The 19554-nt window shown below is 36.6% G+C and overlaps 1 pseudogene; it reads right to left on the reverse strand.

Annotated features, from left to right (window-relative positions):
- Positions 1-6500: 6500 nt before the first annotated feature.
- On the reverse strand, positions 6501-7912 carry LOC124836802 (putative purine permease 4 pseudogene; annotated as a pseudogene).
- Positions 7913-19554: the final 11642 nt, after the last annotated feature.

Here is a 19554-nt window from a genome sequence, read left to right on the forward strand (position 1 = left end):
TTTTCGAGGATGAAAATTTTTGTAGTTAGGGGGATTGTCACGCCTCATTTATTAAGGTGCTGAGTCACCACTGTGATTTCATTAATACACCACACCCCACGTGCGGTGCCATTAATGTGCACTCACATTCTCTGAATCCCTCTGACATGTGTCAATTCGGAAGGTTCTGAATGCAGTAGTGGAAGCCAGGTGTCAGCGCAAGAGATAACGTCCGTTTGACTATGGGAAGGGAATTAATTTTTCTGAAACACTTTTCCCTTCTCTGCGCACACCTTCATCTTCCTCAGAAATTCAAACCTCCATTTTCTCCTCCTTCTCTCTAGAACCTTTCTTCTTCTCTCTTCTGCAACTCACCATCCTCTTCTCCGATCACATTTCAGAAAACGCAGAAACCTTCCCTGCACCGTGAGCTTCATTTTGAACCGAACGGTTTTGGGTTCTGAAACGGGTAAGTTGTACGTCCTCAACTACTCTTCATTTTCAACATGCAAGTCTCATTCTGAATTTGCATGCACCTTCTCTGAACCAATATTGGTTTTCTGTAATTTTTAGTTTAAGGAGTTTTGGGTTGAACGTTAAGGGTAGAAGAGTGTACTGGAATCTGGTTTTCATTCTGAAGAACGAACGCACATTCCGGGTAAGGGAAGCTTATTAGAATTTAATTCGCATGATTTTGGTACTGCATGTGCGTTATGTAATGTTGGAAAATATGAATTTATGATATTGAACTTTTGAGTTTATGAATATGATTCTGATATGATATGAGAAAACGATGCATGTATGTACTGGAAATTATATGCTAGGTGTATGAATGTTCTGTAAAAGTTGTATGTGGTACAATTTTGATATTTGATGTTAGTATATGATTTTGATTAAAAGCTTGAGAAGTATGGAAAATACCATAGTATGATTGATTAAATGACTGTAAGATTATACTGGAAAATGAGTTATTGTAAAAGAGGAATTTATATGAAAAGTGCGTGAAATTGAACGTTCGTTATCGATACGGTCATTTACCGTTCGGTATTATCAGTAAATTCTTGTATTAGTCGGACCCCTTTCATTTGGAAAGGACTCCCTTTGAGGACGAACGCCCTCTTCTATAGTTTTACGTTTGAGCAGTTGGCCAGACGTACACTTCATGAGTGTGGCGTGAGAATTGAGAAGCTTGATAACATCCTTTTGAACACTTAGTCAAATTATAAGACATAAATTTTAAGTATCTTATCTTATAGAAATCCCAAACTTCTTTGATTTAGAATCTGTGAAAGTTCCCTACCTAAAAGCGTACGTCCTGAAGTGGCGCTCGGTCTTAGACCGAACGTTCGTCCTAAAATTGTAAATGTTAAGTAGCGCTCGGTCTGATACCGAACGCTCGTCCAAATGTGTATGTGATAAAGAACGCTCGGTCATATACCGAACGTTCGTTCCTTCTTTAATTATCAACGAAACGGTAATAGCATTCGTCCTGAATTCTCCTAGCGTTCGTCCTTGTATTTAAATAGCGTTCGACCAAAAGTTCTAATGACGTTCGTCCAAGACTTCAGTGACGTTCGTCCAAAAGTTTCATTTTAGCGCTCGGTCATTGACTGGCGGTTGTCTCTTGAATTAAATCGTGTTCGGAATTCTTATCTAAACAATTTGTGATATATCTATCCATTTGATTAGTTCCAGAGTTATTGAATCTAAATTATTCTAAGTAAATTCCTGATCATTCTAAATTCAGTTCATCTAACTGATTCAAGTTCATGAACGAGCCTTCTTGGTATTGTATTAACGTTCGTCCTCTATTACAAAGAGGGCTGGACGTTCGTTCTTTTATGGAAGTAAAACTAATAATGAAAGTGCGAATAAGATGAAAGATGAAGATGTGCGAACACCATGAGAAATGAAATTGTGATTGTTGGTTTTGAACGAGCGTTCCAGGGAGGAACGACTCTTGGTTGGAAATTGAGATTTGTAAGTATGAACGTGGTAAGCTTAGATGGTGGTTCATCCTGATATTCCGTGAGTGCTCGTTCTCAAGTAGAGATGAGTATGTCATGCGTGGGAATGGCAGGAGGTCTAGTCCATAACTGTAACTTGGACAGAACAGACTAACCTTAGGTGGTTACTGATGAGCATTCCAGTTACCCCACCTGAGTGCACGGACGCCTTAGCTACACAGGATTCATACAGTCCGGACGGTCGGTCTAGTATCAGGATTTGGATGGAATTATTGTATGAATTGAATGTATATGTTTGTGAATTTACTTGCTGTATTTGATAAGTATGAAATATCTATTTGAATTGAATTAAATTCAATAAGCTTACCCTTGCATTTCCATTGTGTTGTCTGTCTATGTATATCCGTCTTGTCAAATGCAATGATCATCCGTATGGATGTGAGCAGATGGAGATGCTTCCCTGGAGCAAGCGCTTGAAGAAGAAATCCTAGTTGAAGAAAATCTAGTAGATGTGGAAGTGAAGGCCGAACAGTGAAGGCGTTCGGTTTTTAGTTAGTTTGAGTTATTAGAGCGAGTGGCTGTGAGCGAGCGTTCTTCTTCTGATTGTAAATATTAGGACGTTCGGTCATTGTTTTGTAAACCGTTCGTCGTTATGCTTTCGTGAACGCTCGTCATTTTGTGTGTATACGTAAGGCCGTTCGGCCATTTTTGCACACTGCTCTATTTAATTGTAAAACTGTTTTATCATATTAATACATGTTAATATTCTATTATATAGTTGCTGACTGTATAATTTTGGGATGTTACATTACTGTTTTAGAAAAAGTAATTAGTTGATATTAAAACAGTAAAAAAAAACATGTATTGGCATAGATATGGAGATACCATTACCCAACGGAAATACGGATGAGACAAAAATTCTATACTCATTAGTTATCAGGGGATGGGGATGAGGATGAGGAAGATCAAGATGCATGTTTACTTTTCAGATGGGAATGTGATAGTGTAACATCCCAAAATACAGTAATCACCATAAATTAGAATTAATTACGATTAACAGTAAACCGTGCAGTCTTTAAAATTAACAGAGTTAAAAGCCGAACGACTTAAGCTACAGCGTTTCATTTTACAGCTCGAATAACGAACGCTAAAATAACGAACGATATTACAAAGCATTTAACCGAACGTCCAAAAATAAACTAAACATTTACAACCTAATATAATTAGCACTCTAAGGCTCGGCCTTTACTTCTACTTCAATCAGATTTGCGTCTTCCAAATCTTCTTCTTCCAGTATTTCTTCAAGAGACGCACCACCACCTGCTCACATCCACAACGGATGATCATTGCAAGACAGGACGAACGTACATGGACAATTGACAACACAAGGAAAAACGAAAGGGTAAGCTTATAATATTTAATTCATACATCCAACATACACATTAAACATTTCAATGCACACGCACAACATACAATTTAACATAATTCATTATAGTAATTTATAAGTATAATAGACGACCGTCCGGACTGTATGAACCGTGTAGCTACAGGCGTCCTTGCACCCGAGTGATGTAGTAACTGGGATACCCTCAACAGCTGCCACTCGAGGTTAGCTCTATCCAAAGTACCTCTAAGGAATAGAACCTCCTGCTATTCCCACACATGACTACTCCCTTCTACGTGAAGATGAGCATCACGGAATATCAGGATGGACCAAGCCAGCATTAGCTATCCATAGTCATACTTTACCAATTCAATCTTTCAGTATATATATATATGAGACGTCCCTCCCTGGAACGCTCGTCCAAAATCCAACATCATAAATTCAGTTCTCATAGTGTTCACACTTTAACTTATCATATTCCACCATCTTTTACATCATTAGGTTCAGAAGTCAAAAATGACGAACGCTCAATCCATTGAAGAAGTAGGACGAACGTCCAAATAAAGTTACTGGATACTCAGGGAAATATACAACAACCGTAATTTTCTATTTGGCCAGTTAGATGAACTGACTCGACTTGAAGTGTACTGGTACTTAGAAAATATTTGTGAATAAAACATGAACCAGATTTAATACACAATGGAGTGTCAAGAATACTTAGAATCATATTTGAAGATGGTTGCATGATGAAAACTAAGGCCAGAGATTTAACGGACTTACAGAGAATGAATGTCTAATACTTTAGAACGAACGCTATTTTATCAAATAATTATTCAATTAATACGAGCGCTTGATATGAGACCTTGCGCGATTTAGAACGGACGCTCGTTATAGGACCGAGCGCTATTTCGGACGAACGCTTGGTAGAATACCGTGCGCCGTTTAAGACGAACGTTCAACACAAGGCCGAACGCTATCAAAGACGAACGCTCGACATAAGGCCGAACGCTATCAAAGACGAACGCTCGACATAAGGCCGAACTTTACGTATTTATAAAGTTTCAAATATTTATATATAGTTGAGCTGAACCGAACGCTCAAACATTCAAATGGGGACGCTCGTTCTCGAGCAGAGTTCTTTCCAAATGAAAGAATTCCATTCTAAGTTATTTTCCAGAAAAACCGAACGGTATAAGACCGTACGATGACGAGCGTCTATTATCATAGGGAATTTCTCAGATCCAGATTTTCAAATATCTTAACTTTAACATTTTTCACATGAATCAAACTCTGAAATTTCATATGCACATAATTTTCATACTTTATAACATTAATTCACGTCATCAAATCCAACTATACACTACTCATTTATCCTTCATACTCATCAAAATCAGCATGCAGTACATACAATCAAAAGCAGATTCATACAGCGCAACAGGGTTCGTTCATAACAGCTCAAACATCATATTTTCATACATCCAGACCAGATCATACAACATGCAGTATAAATTAAACATAAAAGCTTCCCTTACCCGGATTGGCAACCAAACTTGTCCTAGATGTAAAAATGGCTTCGTTCAACAAGCTTTTCTTATATTCTTGACTCTTCCAAAACAAATCTAACCACGGAATACAGAACACTTAGAATACAATCTTGCCTGAAACTAAAAACCCTATTTTTCCAGAACCTAAGGACGAACTACGGAAAGGGAACTCACCAGCTTCGATTCCAATTTTGTTTGGTCCAAAAGGAAGATCACAGCAGAACGAACACTCCTACGGTGCTGCAAACGTGATCGGAGAATAGATGTGAGTTTTACAGTAGAGAGAAGGTTGGAAGTTCAAGAGAGAAGTTGGAGAAGATGAATGGGTGTGTTTCGCGAGGAAGAAGATGAGTGATGCAGATGAGAGAGTTTTCAGAAAAATCTGGTTTTGTTAAACTCGTTTCGTTTGAACGAGCGTGTCCCAAGCTGACACCTGCACACCAAACTCTGAATTGGAAGTTTCTCCCGTGACACGTGGCGTGTGTGCATGCAAGGCTAGGTGCGTTTTTAATGTTTTCAGAGAAATGATTTGGCTCAGCTTTCCGTGCACAGCAGAGATGAAAATCAGAGTTGGGAGTGGGTTTTTAAAAGAGATAAGCATGGATTGTGGTGTGCATTAATGGTGATATGACAGGTAATTTACAGAGTTAATTTTTCAGGGTCTCACAGATAGTGTAACTCATTCCTGCCCACACCCGTTGTCAGGAACATCTTGTGATTCATTGATAAAAAATTAATACTCTAGGACCGATCTTTGCAAGTTAGTAACAAAATCAATAGAAATGTTATTCTCTTTCATTTGGAGCATACCTCCTTATCTTTGATGTTCAACCTTGACATTTTGAAATGTTAAAAAGAAACAAACCTAGTCACATCCCTCCTCATACTAGCTCACCAAAATGATTATTTTAGATCATTAAAATCTTAGTCAAGCCTAGATCTAAGAGTACTCTTATTCCCCTTCTCCAAAATCATCCCTTTAATCCAATACCCAACAATTGCATAATGCGCTTCAAGCTTTTGTCCTCTCCTTGGTTTTCTTTGATCATTTTGAGTAAATCAATAGTTATAGTTAGTTGACCACACAATTATAATATGATTTGCATGCAAATCAACTTCTAAATTCAAGTTTCTAAATTTCTAAACTAACCCCAATGCTATGGTATAATTAAAACAATCTTTCTATAAACAATTATCCTAATAGAAATTGAACTCATAACATTAGTTTTGCAACAATAGTCTATCTACACTAGTAATCTTAGACAGTGTCTCAGAATGACCACGATACTATTTATGAATTATACCATACATAATAGTTACGAAGGGAAATGACATTCAACATAAAGGGACTAAACCCTAGTAATATTTAGGAAGAGGAAACATAAAGAGCTTAGGGAAAACTTATCTTTATGATCGATTTATATACTCTTAAGACTTCCATCATCTCTCATATAGGCTCTCATCATTCAAAATCTCTTACACCAACCTAAACCACCTTTGCTGCGCCACCATTCCTTTGTTTCGTTTCAAAATTACACTTATCTCTCTTAGTTTATAAGAAACGTACGTATCATGCATTTGAAAAATTATAACACGTTTATATATGAATGAGTCCTGTAACAGTGTTTTAGTTAATACCAAAGATTAGGAATGTGCAAAAGTTCAATTCCAAGTAAACAAGATCTACGTACATGTTGGCTAACATTCATCACAGTCTAATTCATCAGTTTCAATTATGTGATTCAAGAATGAAGTTCCAAAACATTTTTGAAAGTGATCATTTGTATCAAAGTTCTACAGTTCAACTAATTTCATCAGAGTTTCTTCTAGGAATCAACTCAGTGGAAGGTCCACTGTTGTTCTTCCTTCCAACATTTTTCTTCATTTTGATGTTGCCAAAGATATAAGAGCAGAAGCCCCAAATGCACAAAACAGTTGAGACAGCCTTAAAACCTCCAAAGGCATCTTTATAAACCACCACTCCTCCCAACACGTTTATGGACAACAAAGCTGTGGAACAAATCCCCCCGTTTAGAGAAGATGTCAAAAAAACCATTCCTGCAGTTCCCACAAAGCAACATTGCCATGTCACCACAGTCGACAAAATGGTTACCCAATAAACTGTGGTTCCCTTGTCGAAAACCCTCTCGGCTTCTTTCTTCATGTCAGAAAATCCTCCATCACATGCCATGCCTATAGTGGCCAATACTGTTGCTGCAATCTCCATTATAAGCTGCATTTCTAGCACCATTTGGTAGCAGTTCACCCTCTGGTAGATCTTCTCCATCACTGGCAAATACAAAGCAAACAAAAGACTTGCACCGATGGTGCAAGAGAACCCTATGAAGTAATTTTTGTTTGTGAGTCCTGGTGCCTTCTCGTGACTAGAATCCAAGGCTATAATGATGGAACTGATGGTGATGAGGATCACACAATTTAAGTTTGTAAAGGTTATTTTTTGTTTCACAATGAGGGAAGACAGAATAAGAGTGAAAACTAACTGGGTGGACAAAAGAAGTGCTGAGGTTGAGACAGGAAGGTATGCCACACCCCATGAGATTAAAAGGTTGTTAATTCCTAACATGAGACCAACTAAAACCGAAAACAAGAACATCTTTTGATTGAAATCTCTAAAAGGTTTTCTCTTTGTGTATTTAAGGAGGACTGGGAGAAAGATGGGAAAGAGTAGGAAGGGAAAGCCAGCACTCTGAACCCATGTAGAGACCCATTTGCTAGAGCCTTTGTGAATGAAGTAAAATTTTGATAGCATACTCGCAGAGAGTGACCCAACAAAAAGTAGGACGTAATTGAGCAGTAAAAGAGGCATATACCTCTTATTGGTTGTGGACTTTTGATCTTTATCGTTGTTCTCTTCTTTATTCTCAATGAATGAGGAAAGATTTGGAAATGATTCTTGTGCATAAACTATTTCAGTTTCAACATAGTTTGTGCCATTCTGATTAGAGCTTGCGAGATGCAATGCCGCAGATGGCAATGTGGTTGCCATGGATGCTAGATTGTTAATAGAGAGATTTTACTTTTCTTTGATCAACAGTAGAGAGGATTGATTTGGAATAGGTAGAACTATCACTTATATAGACTCATAAACTTTTATTATATATAATCATTTATGGTTGATAAATAAACCAGCATTTATGGATTAAACATTTAATTGCATAAAGACAAAAAAACATTTATGGTTAATAATATACGTTAAAGTTTATTCTATAAGGTCAAATCTGATGAATTCGGCTTTTGCACCAAAGTAGGCAAATATGCCTTCTTTATTACCAAAATAGGCAAAATTTGACCGAAAGTGAAGTCGTGGGGGGCCAAAACGACTTCAAAAGAAGAAGTCGTGCCCCCCCTGCACGACTTCACACTGTTCATAGGTACAGTGTTGAAGTCGTGCATCCCAAAAACGACTTCTGGATCCTGTAATCGATTACATTGATTTGGTAATCGATTACAGAGTGTTGAAACTTTCTGAAAAAATCGCGCGCCCGGGCGCGGACGATCTGTATGTGGACGAGCGTTCATTGAAAATGGACGAGCGTCCACTTCTCCTGCCGAGCGTCCACTGAGCGCATCTCGACGAGCGTCCTCTTAGCTAGATGGACGAACGTCCTCTTAGCTTTCTGGACGAGCGTTCTCTCTGTCTGGCTGGACGAGCGTCCTCTTCTGCCTGGTAGGACGAGCGTCCTATTCTGCCTGGACGAGCGTCCGCTTTTGCCTGGACGAGCGTCTCTTCCGCCTTGCACCAAAACAACCTGGTAATCGATTACACATGTTTTGTAATCGATTACCAGTGCTTTTGGTGGCATACAAATTTGAAGTCGTGCAGGGTGGTCATGATTTCAACCCTCTGTAATCGATTACCATTACATTGTAATCGATTACAAAGTCTTGAAGTCGTTTTTGGGGTGCACGACTTCAACACTGTTGCTATGAACAGTGTGAAGTTGTGCAGGAGGGACACGACTTCTTCATTTGAAGTCGTTTGGGCCCCCACGACTTCCCCATTTTCGTAAATTTGGTTGAATTTGCCCATTTTGGTAATATTATAGGCAAATATGCCTAGTTTGGTGCAAAAACCGATGAATTCATTCATTTGTGTTATGTTATTTTTGTACATTAAATTTTAAATAATTTGAAAATATGTATATATTTGAATTTCTAATGTTATATCAAATGTTATAAGTTGATTTTTTTTAAATGAAGAAAACTTTACCAACTTCATCTATTCTCATAATTTACATGCAAGAATTATATAAAAGTTTTTTTTCCCTAAAGAGTTCATAGAAATTTATTATCTCTAGGTTAGAAGAAACTAGCATATTGTATCTGTAACTATATTTAAGACAACTAAGAAAATCAAATATGTTAGGAGTGACTAGTATTACATGAACATTTTATTACAAAAAAAATATATCAAAAAGCTTCTCTTTTATGTGTTTTTATTATGTTAAAAATATAGCGCTGACCAGTTTAATAAGTCAATAGAATTAATTAATATTTCAATAGTATTTGAAAATAATGTGTATGTCAATAGCGCTGACTGGTCAAATTGAAAGATATGCAGACTTTTAATCATGAATATTAATGTATTTGAAAGATATACAGACTTTTCATCATGAATATTAATAACAATGAATGATATTATGAACATTTCTATATAGGTATTATCCACAATGATAATATTGAATATATTTATTCATATTTGGCCTGTGATGTAATAAAAGTTTAGAAATTTATACCACTTTTATATGTGAAATATCTAATCAATCATAAATCATAGTTTGAATTACTTGGATAATTCATAATGGTATGGATTCGTATCTTAAGAAAAATATAATTTATATTTATGGAGTTTGTGTTAAATCACTAGTGCAGAAAGAACTTTAAACGTACATTATTTTGGGTTTTTAACGTCTCATCTTTATCCGACGTCTATATGAGTGACGTTAATAAGATGTCGGACCCTTTAGGTCAGACGTCTCTATAGACGTCCGATCCATACAAGTCAGACGTCTCTGAAGTTCTCTTGACTCATGGTGATTAGAGTTTACAACTTTATATTTTAGTTAGAGAGAATATATTATACATTTTTTTTATTGGATGGTTTTAAAAACGTAGTGGAGGGAATTGGAGGAGTGCAAAATGCAAGAAATCGCCGCCGAAGAATGTCATCCAAGGACACGAGAATAACTACACCAAAATCCAACCAAAACGCATTTTAATTGGTTCAAATGAAAGATAATGCATCAAAGAGTGATGTAATCGAAGTAAAATTAATTTAAAACGGTGCAAAAGTGAGAAAACGAACCTGAAAAGCGTAACCTGTAGAGAGAAAACACGACGAAGATGATGAACAATGAGTGCACGTAACAGTTGTCTCGCGTTCGCGTTGTTTTAATGCCGACATTTAGAAGTCGGTTCCCCCATAACAGACATCTAAAGGGCTTTAGAAGTCGGTTCCCCCCATAACAGACGTTTAAATGGAGTTAAAAAGTGATTTTTTTAAATTCTTGGCTGCGTATTTAGACGTCGGTTCCCCAATAACACACGTCTAAAGGGCTTTAGAAGTCAAAGTGGTGGGATCCGACGGCTAAATGGAGTCAAAAAGTGACTTTTTTAATTTCTTGGTTGTGTATTTAGACATCGGTTCCCCAATAACAGACGTCTAAAGGGCTTTAGAAGTCGGAGTGACGAGATCAGACGTCTAAATGGAGACAAAAAGTGACTCTTTAAATTTCTGGGTTGTGTATTTAGACGTCGGTTCCCCAATAACAAACGTCTAAATGACTTTAGAAGTCGGTTCCCCCCATAACAGACGTCTAAATAAAATAAAAAATTATTTTTTTAAACTTTTTTCGTTTAGTTTTAGCGTCTATTCGGGGGAGCCGACATATATGAGTATTTAGATGTTGGACCCCTCCATAGCTGACATCTAAATAGTAGTTTTATTTACGAAAAATGTCATGGTCATTTTTTACGTTGGATATTCGAGGATCAGACGTCTAAAGGGTGACGTTAAAAGTCTTTCCTGCACTAGTGAATTTTGAAACACATTATTACAACAATTTGTATAGGTATAATATACTTTAATTTTTTTTTGTAAATCTTTGTACCCGTATCTTTCAGATGTTATACTAATAAATATGAAATGTAGTTTACATTTTATAATTTTTAATAATATTTTCTAGCTAATTAAAAAATAAATCTGAAGACAAATCATTTAGTAGTCTTCATTATTATACCATTGTAACTTAGTCCACTTTCTTCTAGAACAGGACAATTGATACATCCTGTATACAGATGCAAAATAAATCCGTATATGTGAGTATTATCTATACTAGTGAGAATTTATATTGATCGGTTATAAGCGTGAATATAAACAATATCTAATTTTTTTAATTGGGTATTGAGAAGAAATATGTATGTACATATCCCCTTGGTGTCCAATATCCGTCTTAATACTTGTTCTCTTTTAAATTTTTAAAATAATTATAGTCCCATATATATATATATATATATATATATATATATATATATATATATATAAACACCACACACTTTTTCTTTAGTTTTTCTTTCTAATTATTTGGCTGGTCATAAAATCTATTCATATTAAGATACTTTTCCACTTATTACAATGTTTGTATAATTATGTTCAAACAATGTAACTCAAAATATATTAAAACTCGTGGGCCCCGGGTTAAGTTTAATAAAAGTACAAACTTTGACATAGGTCAAAACAGAACCAGACCCACTAAAAACCCGATTCATCTGGGTTTGTAACATCCCAAAATATAGTAATTACCATAAATTAGAACTAATCACATTTACATGATTAAACAGTGCAGTCTTAACTAAATCAGCTATCAAAGCCGAACGTTAAACAGATACAAGGTTCAAAAATTAATACAATAACAACCAAGGTCCAAGACGAACGGTTTTACAAAAACTAATAACCGAACGTCCCAAAAATTCTAAGTAAGCTAAACCTACTGGACGATCTAGGTCTCGGCCTTCACTTCGACGTCCACCAGGTTCTCTTCTTCAATCACTTCTTCCAAAAGAGTGTCTCCATCTCCTCACATCCACACGGATGATCATTGCATGGACAAGACGGACGTACATAAACAGTAGACAACACAAGGAAACGCAAGGGTAAGCTTAGGTAATTTAATTCATACAACCATCATACAATTTAACATGTACAAATAAACATACAAGACATACAACAATTTATCAGCATAGAAGTAATCATTCAAGCTCTCACAAGACCGACCGTCCGGACTGTATGAATCCATGTATCTACAGGCGTTCGTGCACTCGGGTGATGTGATAACTGGAAACACTCAACAGCTGCCACCCGAGGTTAGCCCTATCAGTCCAAAGTACTCATTAGGACTAGGACCTCCTGCCATTCCCACACATGACCTACTCCCCTATACATGAGGACGAGCACTCACGGAATATCAGGATGAACAGCCATCAGCAGCTTTACCATGATCATACTACACAACTTCTCATATTCAAATCATAGAGACGTTCCTCCTTGGAACGCTCGTTCAAAATCCATCAACTTCTCATACTCCAAACATGGTTCACACTTCAGAATTTTACATTTTAATTTCATTTTCATCTTTAGTTTTAAGGGTGTAAAATAACGAACGTTCAATCCTCTGAAGAACGAGGACGAACGCTAAGGAATGGATTTACGACAACTCGTTCCAAGATTTAAAGAAAACGACACTAGGTACTTAACGAACGTGGAGGCTATTCAATCAGTTGAGGGGAACTGACTCTACAGTTATGAAATCAATATTCATAAAAATACTAAATATACAGGCTCTAGGCCGAATCCAAATGTATAAGAATACAAAAGAGAAGTATATAACTTTACTGATAATAATCATTCAAAAGAAATCGACTGTCAGTGAATGACCGAACGTCAACTAATAATTTGGACGAACGCTATTTACGTCCGTGCACGAATCAAGGATAAGGACGAGCGTTCAGTATAAAACCGAACACTACTTAGGACGAACGCTAGGTAGATGACCGAGCACTAAATTGAACGAACGCTCGGTATAAGACCGATAGCTCATTTGGACGAACGCTTAGTATAAGACTAAGCGCTACTTTTAACGAATGCTGGATATAAAACCAAGCGTTACTATTATAACTTCAATTAATTACGATCATTGGGTACCACTAGGCTGTGCCGAACGCTCAAACCTAGCCTTTCACAAGAGGACGCTCGTTCTCAAACAGAACTCTTTCCGAATGAAAGAATTCCTATTCTAAGTCATTTTCAGGGGAAACCGAACGGTATAAGACCGTTCGATGACGAGCGTGCATTATCAAGGTAAGGAATATCATTTTTTTTCAGATTTTTCATCTACATTAACTCCACATTTTTCATACGATTCATATCTTATAATTTTATCTCCATCATAAATCACATACTCTATAGAATTCATATTATCATCTCATACTCTACATAACTTATCCATTTTCCAATTCATACGTTTCATCATCATCATACAGTTCAAACAATATCACCCATATTCAATCAAACACAGTGTTCGTTCATGCATAATTAAACAACATACAATTCATACATCCAGTCCACTTCATGCTTTTACATGCAACATACAGTATCAATTAAATTACTAAGCTTCCCTTACCTGGTCCAGTAGTGAACGCCCTAAGCGAGTGATTTTTGACTCGTCCAACTATGGTTTCCTACCCTCAACGTTCTTCTCAAGTGCTCCACTAAGTCTAACCAAGAGAAACGTAGAAGAACTTAGTTTATACCCTAACATGCAGCTGTATCTGGGTCCGCATGCAACTCAGAAAGGAGAGTTTAGAGTTTGATAACTTACCGGTTACAGAACTCTAAAGCGTTCGGTTCCAGTGAAAGCTCACGACGCCGTGAACGGTCCTACGTTTTCTGAAACGTGATCGGAGGAGATGGTGGTGAGTTATAGTAGAGAGAAGATGAAAGGTTCTAGAGAGAAGGAGGAGAAAAATGGGGTCTGAGATTGAAGGGAAGAAGATGAGTGCAGAAGAGAGAGGAAGGGTTTTCCAGAAAAGTTCATTTTGTTCCTTCCCACATCCGCACGAACGTGCGTCTCCCCTGTCGACACCTGTACCCCCATTACTGACTCCCATTCTATCTCGGTGACACTTGGCAGTGCGACAGAGAGAATGCATGTTCGTTTTTAATGCACTGCAGAGGGGTTTTTCGGGATTAAAAAAAAGGAGGTGACAGGTAATTAAGGGTGTGCATTTTCCGAGGTCTCACAGGGTTAAACTTGTGGTGAACCGGGTTGACTTACCAACCCATATATAAATTTTAAATTATATTAAAAAAAATGAAAACCTTAAACATAAACCCTCATATGTTGTAGGTTTATCCATTCAAGACTTTAATATTATAGATGGGTAAGTGATAACAATGATTTGATGTTAGATAGTCATTTGTTTCGTATTTTTGTGCTTTCAGATTGAATTTTGAGTTTAACATGATTTTGGATTATATTGTATTTTTCTATTTTGGATTGTATCTGGATTTTAACACCATTTTGGATTTCATTTGGATTAAACTTTATTTAGATTTCAATTAGAAAAAAATTGTATTTCTTTTGGAATTGAAGAAAAAATTGTAATTAAGTGAATCAGTGATCCCACCTGTTTAACCAACACCAACCTGTAGTGGGTCAAACTTGGTTTGAAATTTTTGGATTCGCTAATAAGTGAGACAAATTAGTTTGACTCGATAAGTGACCAATCTGTGATGAGTTAGGCCGAGCCGTGCCGAATGACCCATCTTCACAACACTAGATGTAAGATAATTAAATATTTTTCATGTCACACATTTGAACATTGCTACTCTTTTTTAATATTTTTATTTATTGTTTATTTCTTTTTTTCATAAGAATGTTTAACTCTCCATTTAAGTATTTAATAGGATAAACCTTTGAATTAGGTGATGTAATATCTTTTTATTCTCTTATTATTAATTGTTGTTTCATTTAAAAAAGGTTTAATCCTTTTCGACATCCCTATTTATGTACGAATGTCTCAATTGGGTCCTCATTTTTTAAAGTGTATCAAAATGGTTCCTAATTTTGAAAATTGATATCAATTGAGTCCTTTCCGTTAAGTTGGCTGGACGGTGTTAAAAAAATTGATGAGTGGATGCTGAGATGACGAACGAACGCTCGTCCACCAGCGAACGAACGCTCGTCCACCAGCGAACGAACGCTCGTCCACCAGAGAACGAACGCTCGTCGACCTCTTACTGCTGGACGACCGTTCGTTCCACACTGGACGACCGTTCGTTCGGTGGTCGACGAACGTTCGTTCGTTGGTGGACGAGCGTTCGTTCGCTAGTGGACGAGCGTTCGTTCGTCATCTCAGCATCCACTCATCAATTTTTTTAACGCCGTCCAGCCAACTTAACGGAAAGGACTCAATTGATATCAATTTTCAAAATTAAGGACCATTTTGATACACTTTAGAAAACGAGGACCCAATTGAGACATTCGTACATAAATAGGGATGTCGAAAAGGATTAAACCTTTAAAAAACTATTTATACGAGAGTCTAAATTTTTTAATAATTAGAAAAATATACAAATATGGTTAAATATTTTAAGTAAAACATAAAATATTTTGTTAATTTAAAGGATTTATTTTATTTTAAAATATTTTTAAGAAATAAGATATAGTAAATAATTATCAGTTAAAAAAATATTATTAGATATTATTAGGTATTAGTTGATATTCTTGGATATAATTATATTATTTACAAATTAAAAAATATATTGAGATATTATTAAATAATAATAAAATATAGTATCTTTCTTCAAAATATTAAAATTATAAATATATTGAAGAACAAGGTTTAGGAAAAGATTTTAATAAAATTAGTGATAAGTCAAAGAAGCAAATTAACTCATCTTGATTATTCGATTTAGATAGATTCATGTCAACCTGACTCGATCTTCGTACCTATATTATTCTAGGTTTAATAGCCAATTTAGTCCTCACTTTGATTGAAAAATCTCAATTTAGTCCCTCGTTATAAAAGTGTTTTGAATTAGTCCTAACTTTTAAAATAGTGGGTCAGATTGGTCCTTTCTGTTAAATATAAGTTAACAAAATTAATGGATGATGATGTGACACAACTTAAAGCTAACGAGGGACCAATCTAACACATCAGCTTTAAGCTGTGTCACATCATCATCCATTAATTTCGTTAACTTATATTTAACGAAAGGGATCAATCTGACCCACTATTTTAAAAGTTAGGACTAATGTAAAACACTTTTATAACGAGGGACTAAATTGAGATTTTTCAACCAAAGTGGGGACTAAATTGGCTATTAAACCATTATTCTATAATCCATGTACTATTATATAAAACTTGAATAATGTTAAGTTTTAAAATGTATAACAATATTGTCGTTTTGTACAACGACATAAAAAGTATAGAGATTTTGTCAGTTAATGACCAATTTAAAAAGGTGATGATTCCATGTTGATTTAACATTCAACGACACAAAAGAATATATATATATATATATATATATATATATATATATATATATATATATATATATATATATATATATATATATATATATATATATATATATATATATATACCTTTCTTACGTGACTTTTCTGTTTTCCAACTCTTGAGTCGCTTGCTCCACTCATTTGTATTTTTGACTAGGGAGACTGTACTTGTAAAAGGCACTCCGACGCTCAAGTTAGGAGCAATTTAGTGAATTGCTTAACATAATTGAGTATTTTGGATCTAGTCGAACGTACATGACTTTTGGCCTTGACCTTATATTTATAAGTCATTTCATGGATCCTAAACTAGCACAGATCCAATAAAATAAAAACAAACTTACTTTTAGATTTGGTTAGTTACTCATAAACGACTTATCAATATCTTTAATCAGATATCTTTTTGATTATTTTATCGTTTGTTGGACTATTGGCCCAATAATAACTTAAACGCTGGCCCAATTATGGCCCAACATTGTTGATGTAGCGGATGGACCGAACGGTCCTGAGTGTTAACCGTTCGGTCTATACTATATACCATACATATGCCCCTAAGTCCGAGTTAACCGTTTGCCTTTAACCAAGGTTAACTATAGGACTTATATGAGCTTGAAAGAGGTCATTCTCGTTGTATTGAGGAGCTTATTTTCAATGTGCTTTAAGTCGTTGCTCTTCTCTGGTCCGAACGACGTATTCTAGGCCGAGTGACGACTAGTGGGAGTTCTTTTCATAACTTTTTACCATGTTAAGCAGAGGCACTATAAAGCCAGATGGCCAATCAAGCGAAACCACTTGTTATTTGATTGGACGTTTGAAGCCTAAAATGAGACATCTATATTAAAAGGTGTCCCTGGTGAGCTATAGGTGCTTTACCATCTTGTGAACTGCAAAATAGATAAGAAGGTGGCCGTAATAACATTAATAGGCACAATGACTAAGAAGGTTCCTCACCGATTGGTTTTAGACTAAGAATTCATTGAAAATGATCCTTAGGTTTCTTGGACGAGAACGAGAGTTCACTAAGAACTTTTATCACCTCGGTTTGGACCAGGAGTTCTCGGAGAGCGTTTGATGAGTCAACATTTTCTTAACTGCACTTAGTTTATTGTGCAAGAATTAATCAGGGAATTGTGCTTAAATGTCCGGTATTTTTCCGTTTTTGCTAATTGTGCTTAATTTGATCATAAATTCTTATTTTAATTAATTTGAATTATCTGAGGCTAATTATTTGCATTATTAATTGTAGGAAAATTGTTGGATTATATTTAGGGACTTAAAGAGAAATGCCACATCAATTATATTTTAAGCTAAAATGAGAGAGGAGGTGTGAATTTCAATTATGGGAGTGCACACGGAGGTGGGCTTGATTGAAGAATTTATTTTCTTTTATTTTAAAATGAAGAATGTTGGATGGGAATGAAAGGAAGCTACACACGCCGCAGTAGCTGATTTCGTTTTGGGCTTGGAGAATGGATTTCAAGTGGTGTGTTTAGAGAAAAAAGTGTGCTGTCCAGCTAGAGAAAGAAGTGAATGCTGCTGGCTGTAAGAAAACAACCACACGACCCATGGCAATTTAATTTTGAGCAGGTTGGGAAAAAGAGGACTGCATGTCCAACAAAGAAGCGGAGCAGCACACAGCAGCACTCATGCATTTGGGCTGGAAAGAAGCACCACGGATAACGCTGTTACTGGCCACATTGGAGAAAATGATTTTTGGCTTCTTTATTGGAGATAATTGGTAGCGTATAGCAGGGGGCCATGGGAATCAACTTTGCACGTTTGGCTCCCACGTCCAGCTTAGGAGAAAACTAACTTCATTTGGAGAGGTGCACACGGTAGGCAGCAACATTCCACGGCCCAGCAGCAGAAGAAAGGGAGGTGTCACGGCCTTATTCAATTCTTCACATGGCCACAGCCCATGGGGAGAGAACAAGCCGCCAAGAGGAGAGTCCAACAAGCCTTCACGTCCAGCATAGCAGCAACGTGCTGGTCCAACGAAGAAGAGTGACGTCCAGCAAATATGGCAGCATCACGGTCCAGCATGGGCAGCGGAGCCCAATGATGATTGAAGAGAAAGGAATGAATGGGCAATCATCAGCAAGGCATGGGGCACGCAGCAAGGCATGGGGCACGCAGAGTAGGTCCTGGAATTGGCAATTAGAAGGTGCTCCAGCCACCACTTTCTCGGATTTTTTTGGCTTTGCTTTCGAATGTTGTTTGTAGACCTTCTATGCTTAGGCTTGAACGATTTGTTTTACGCTGTTACAGGGGATGAATGGGAGAGCATATTTTGAATTTCATTTCATTTAAGTAACAAGCACTGGACTCATGAAACAATGTTGATTTTAGTTTTCCATTCAATGAAAAAGAATGCGCACAAGAGCTCCACGTTAATAGCTATTTGCTGCATTTATTTCTTCCTTTTTCATTTTGGGTACAACACTTGTGATTGAATGTCCCCCTATCTTCATTTCTTCAAACACGTTGACGGTTGCTGATGATAAGAAGAGGAGAGCACGCTGATTCATGGATAGGAGGCGTTGATTATTTCTTTGTCAAGGCTGCTGATTCATTTGCTTTGGAGAAGGTGGGGTCACGGCCTGGCAGGGAGAAATGGTGCAGCAACTCACGTCCAGCATTGGTGCGCATTTTGGGAATTCATTTTGTGCTGGCAGAATAACACGGAAGCACACAACACGTCCAACAGAGGAGAATGGAATTTTATATGCTGATTTCATCTTGCACATGCGGTCATTTTATTTTGTTTTCCTTTAGATTTGCATCCACATATTTTCTTTTCTTTTAGGTAGCTGCAAGCGGTGTGCACAAGCTGAAGCGGTCATTCCATTTGGAGCAGGAAGCACGCAAGATGCGGCGCTGATTCACTTTCATTTTAGAGTGTCACACGCTGAATTCATTTACTTTGCTGAAATGAAGTAGCTCAGTCCTAGATTTTATTTTCAATGTCATGCGTTTTTAATTTGTTGTTTGCTCTATGAATGCGTTGAAGATGCTGAATAGAGCATTTCACCTTTTAACTCAATATTGCAATTTACTAGCATTAAATAATGTTTTACTTGATT

This window comes from Vigna umbellata, chromosome 7 (assembly GCF_029865625.1).
Source record: "Vigna umbellata cultivar VRB3 chromosome 7, Vumbellata_1.0, whole genome shotgun sequence".
Lineage (NCBI taxonomy): Eukaryota > Viridiplantae > Streptophyta > Magnoliopsida > Fabales > Fabaceae > Vigna > Vigna umbellata.